The sequence below is a fragment of the Pinus tabuliformis genome, chromosome 2_2 (assembly GCF_031772625.1).
Source record: "Pinus tabuliformis cultivar Carrire ecotype Pingquan chromosome 2_2, CPIR1, whole genome shotgun sequence".
NCBI lineage: Eukaryota > Viridiplantae > Streptophyta > Pinopsida > Pinales > Pinaceae > Pinus > Pinus tabuliformis.
This window is the reverse complement of record NC_142300.1, coordinates 84,400,693-84,406,352: the sequence shown is the minus strand read 5'-3', so window position 1 is coordinate 84,406,352 and position 5,660 is coordinate 84,400,693.

Genomic DNA, 5,660 nt, shown 5'->3' with positions numbered 1-5,660 from the left:
CTTTTAGTAAAATTGGCCTCCATAGATGATGGACTCTATTAGCCTCCTGCTGCAGCAGGTTAATCATCTTTCATGATCGACATTTTTACATGCCAAATATGTCATGCTTTGCTTGCTGCAATGCTCCATATTTGTTACAGATGGCCAAAGAAGTATCTATGAGAGTGTGCTAGTCTAAATGCCACTGTTGTGTTCTAGTTTTGATGAGTAATCCATTTTGATCAGTTTTCAAGTATAGGGAGGTCCAAACAGCTTAATCTTGGCCTCCCTAGGTTTCAATTTCCTGTTGTAGAATATAGAGAATGAACATATGTCCAAACTGTTTAATCTTGGCAGATTTGTAGATAGGTAGAGAAACAAGGGTGCTCAATGGCTTAATCTGAGCCCCTGGATGCAATAAGTGTAGTTGTAGATAGGAGGACAGCAAGAAGAAAAGAACAAAAAGCTGGGTATGCTAGTTCAAGTGCACCCAAACCAAAAAGAAGAGAAAATGCTAGGTGAATAGGCTGGGTAGGTAGCTTTGTGGTTGCAGAATCATGTCTTGTGATCCATTTCATATTGTCAAGTGTTATATCTATCATATCACAAGTTGAAGGTGATTTTTCAGTTGGAGGACTTCAAGAAATGCATGTATAGCTTCCCCTTCTCCCTCTTTCCCAAATCACTCACTAACTTCCCCTAAAGAGGTCAAGATCTGCTTGATACCTCTTAGATTCATCATTCTCCATATCATCTGCCTTGGTGAAGATCTGCTTCACTAAAGGAATGTTCACACTTCTTCTATCAGTCATTTTCCCCCCATTGATAGCCTAAGACTTCATTCTTAGCGCTTTTCTCATCATTATCATATTAACTACTAACTTTATTATGTAACTCCCTATCTCTTTTTCCTTCCCCTACTAAAAATATCTCTATAACTCCCCTATATACTTATCCCCTCCCCTTAGTTGAAAAATAACCATATACATCCTTGGGAATTGCTAAGTTTATCTGAAACTCAGCAAGAACCCTCATTGACCCCTCTAACCATCTTTCAAATGCATAAGGACTCATTCCTTTGCATAGTTTCCCTTCATATGTATAAAAATCATCTCTTTGGCCTTGGTTTGCCTTTATAAGGCATGAAACCCTCTTTGGTCACTAAATCCCTCTCAAAACCACATCACTTTCCCCCTAAATGCCTTTGGACTCCTTCCAAGGCATAAGAATACAAAAACCATGCAAAAACCATGAAAAACCTTCAAAAAAGGATAAAATCCTCCCTTTTTTGGCTATCGAACCCCTTCCGATGCCTTAGAATCCATGCCAAACTATAAAGGAACCCTTCTGATTTCCCAAAAGGCTTGGCAGTTCACAAAAATATGGGTCCGATATAATAAAGTTTCATTTGGACCCCCTCCGATGCGATATTGCTATCGGGAGGGGGCAGTGGCATATATAAGCGAAAATGGCTAAGTCTCAAGGCATGGGGCATAGCACCGATGGGCCGGACCCGAAAACATATAAAGTGGACCGGTAATAGTATATCGGGTCCGTGCAGTTCGGCTATCACATATATGTCAACCCTCTGCCCCGCCAATTGCCGAAGTCTCGATATAATCGCAGCCATCCATTTTGGGACCCAGATCTGACGGTCCAGATCTTGTCGCGCGGCCCCCCACTTCGCATCGCCCCATATACTGCTCCGATTTGGCAGAGCCGATGAGTTATCAAATGCAGTGTTAAGGGTTTTCAAGTCCGCAGACCCATTCCACTGTTAAAACCGCCGATTTGGGTCCCACCGATGGGACGGACCCGAAATAAAATAAAGAGGGCCTGTATAACTTATCGGGTCCGATGGGTTTCGGCGTTTTTATGTGGCAACCCCATGACCCCGCCGATAGCGAATTGCCGAGTTAATCTCAGCCGCCCATTCAGGCCCAGAGATCAACGGCCCATATTTAATCGCATCACTCCTATATGGCTCTGAGCAGCGGAGCCGAAAAGTAATAAAGCGCGGCATAAAGGCATATCGGGTCCAAAAGGGTCCGCACAGTGTGCTTCTATATCCCGGAGCCGAAAAGCTATGAAGTGCAGCATATAGTATTTCAGGTCCGCTTACCCATTTTTACCAAATCCGCCGATATGAAAGCTCCGATGGGCCGGACCCGATCTCCATAAAGAAAGGGCATATAAGCATTTCGGGTCCGTGGCATTTCAGAGGTTTTATGTGTTGGGACCAATGGTCCGCCCCGATGCGAGTTAGCACCAGCCGTTGGATCTGCCTTCGCGCAATCCAACGGCCAGGATTTAATCTCCGCTACAGTGCCGCTCCCGCCTATGTTTTTCACGAATTTTACATAGAAATTGGTCTTTTTCTGTGTAAAAGAAAAGGCGGCATTTGTTCATATTTTCACATATATGCCCGCGCCCGGCTCCCGATAAGGGAATTCATGCATCCCTAAGTTTTCTAAGATCGCTCCAAGGCCCAGTTTTGCTTCAGATAGCCAGTTTTCGGCCTCGGCATAGTCGGCAACACTTTTTCCTCCTGTTTGCACCATTTTTCAAAGTTTAAAGCTAGTTTTGATCGGCCAGAGCGCCGATAGCATTCTAATGGCCACAGAGGACATTAGCAGCAGTTATTTTTGCATTAAAAGGCAGAAGGGGGCGACGGTACAGTTTAAAGAGTATCAACGGTGAGAAAAGGCCCAGATTCAGTGCCAAAGTGTATCAGGATGCGGCAAAGAGTATCAGTCCAGTTTTTCAAAGCAGATGAAAGCAAAGCAAGCCCAGCAAAGTCAACAAAGCATCATTCAGCCATTAAGGCTCACCAACACTTCTTTTGTTGCTTTAAAGCCACCTAAAGGCATAGATGAAGGCTTTCAAGGCAGAGTTATTGCAGAGACATTGTTCCCAGTCATATTTTGGGAGCAGCGCTGCTTCCTTAATTGCGCAGTTATCACACAAAGGACAGCGCGTGGCTCAAGGCACTCTTTCAGTTCATTTTTGAAGCTGCAGGACCCTGTGCAGTCCTAAAGAGCCATTTTGATGAGGTTGCTCCCTCATGTGCAGCTGTTTTAGATATTTCATTGCATTTATTTCCAGCACAACTTAGCATTAGAAGCAGTCATTGCACAGATCTCTTTTGAATCTGTTTTGATAGATATTTTCGGATATTTTCTCCCTTGACACCTGTTCAAGGGATGTTTGTAAATATTTTCTATTTAACCACCCTCTGCACTGTTTTAAGGGTTGGTTGGTCGATAACTTCCTCTAGACTTGCATTGTATTTTCTGAGAGTCTCTATAATCAAAGATCGCTGGAATGTTTGGGAGATGAACTGACTGTTGTGTTTTAATGTCTGAAGAGTGACTATGGAATCCTAACGCTTCTACATAGCCCAATAAGTTTTTCTTATCTCTGTTTAAAGTTTATATGTGTTTATGCCATCATTGTTTCACTATCTAAATAGCAGAAAGAAAGAATAGTTCAGAGCTCACTTAGTTGTATTTTGTTCTCAATTTCTATGATTTATCTATGTTTTTCCTCTGAATTAGTCCTAAATATGAATACTGATTTGCTCATATTTACACTAATTCTTTTATATATTAATGTTGTTTAGGAATCCTTGATTGCTCCTATATAATGTTCATTCACCTTCCCTCTGTTAGCATAATGAGAGCTACTTAGTTTCCTTTCATTCACTGACCTTCATTCCATCCTTATTCCAGTTTGATATTGTTTTATGTGTAGCTATCCTGCTTTGTATTCCTCTTGTGACCAAGAAAACGCAACAGCAAGCCTAATCCACGACTCCATGCCCAATGGTTTGAACCTCTCACACTATGCATCCCAACTCTGTTTGAAAGAACCCTCCATCCCACCAAAACTTAAATAAAACCCCTGAACTCAATAACTAGCCTAAAATCATCATCAACAAATCTAAATCAAAAAGAGAGAGCCCTCTTTGATTACAGGTAGGCTAGGACCTGCAATCCAAAGATTGGTTTGTGGTTACCTCGGCTGTATCCTTTAAAGGAGCTTAAGGACAACCTGAGTGATAACAGACTCGACCTCCAAAAATTAAAATTAGCCTCTACAAGGATTTCAACCTCAATGAATAAATCCAACATCTATCGATATATTTCGAACTTGCAATGATAATAATAAAATCTTAGAAGATTAACCATTTAGCCAAGGTTCTCTCCTCTGGAAAATATGCTCCAAACACCTGTAAAATATCATCCGCACAAGTGGAATATCTGAAGTAATATCCCTAAAGAGCCAACTAGGGTGGCACTCAAAGTCCACCGAAATTAGTTGAAGAGTCTCACTTGAAACCATTGTATGAGACTCACTTGAGCCAAATCAATGTTCAAAGTAATGATGAATAGAATTAAATCCATAAGAAGTGACCCTCTCTCCCATTTTTAAGGATTTTTCAGATCTTTCTCCAAACTTCCATAAGCACCTTTATTATTTTTATTTTAATTGATAAAGTCACTAAGTGGGTTTTTCTTCTTTTCTCCAAGTGACTTTTGCCCCTTTTATTTACTAATACTACTTTCTCCAATTAATGAATAAAAAACACTTTTCCCTATTTTATTTAATTGATTTTTTTATTAACTAATTAAAGTTACTTTTAACCCTAGAAAATTCTTAATTCACCACCATGATCACATTGGCTACCCCAAATCCCCGTTTCATCATCCTTCCTTGTAGATATTTTCATCCTAATTTCAACGAGCTATTACATTAAGGTGTTCCTTCAAATAATCGGCCCCAATTAGCACCTTAGGTGTAAATAATTAAAATATTAATAACGTTGTTTTGTAGGAATCGTCGGAATGCAATAGAACCAATATCTTGAAGATGAAATATGGCAAGCAATCCCAATTGGACCCCATAAAACTCCTCCAAACCCTTTGGGCCCACCAATGGTGTAATCCTGCTCGTCTGACTTGGCTGGCATAAGCTCTGGAAACCTCCGCAAACCATATCACAAGGTAATCCAAAAATTGGGAATATTATAGTTATGCTTATAAAATTCATTGCTTGTGATTTGAAAACTTATCGATGATCTCCAACATTGGGCTTCAAAAGGTTTCAAGATTATGCAAGATCAATACCAATAGAAATGAATCAAAACCTTTTTTCCAACAAATCATCAATTTCTTGCTAAGGTAATTCAAAGGTAAAATATATTTAAATTGTTTTTATCAAAAGGCTTATGAAATATAGAAAGTAATGGACTATATACTTCGCATAATCCAAAATCCCAAAACCAATTATAAACTCATAGTCATAAATTTGATAGTATAATTGTACATGAAACTTTGATCAATATCTCCAAAAGATTCGAAATGATTGATTCATATCATTAGTGCTTGAAAATTGGCATGTTTGATTCATCAACAGCGAATAAATGAAATCATTATTTGGATAAGACTCGAAGTTTTCCATCAATTCCAAATCCTCATTTTTTTTTATTTTTTTTTTCAAATTACCTTGTGACAAAAGAGTGGGTTCAAAGGCTTACCTCCTTAACACTAAAGGTGAGTGCTGCCAGCCATAGTAAAGTCATTATCGAGAAGCCTAAAAAATTGATGTTGCACACCAAGAGATTTATGATTACATTGATTTCATGGATAAGAATGCACAACAATTCAAGTACCATATTC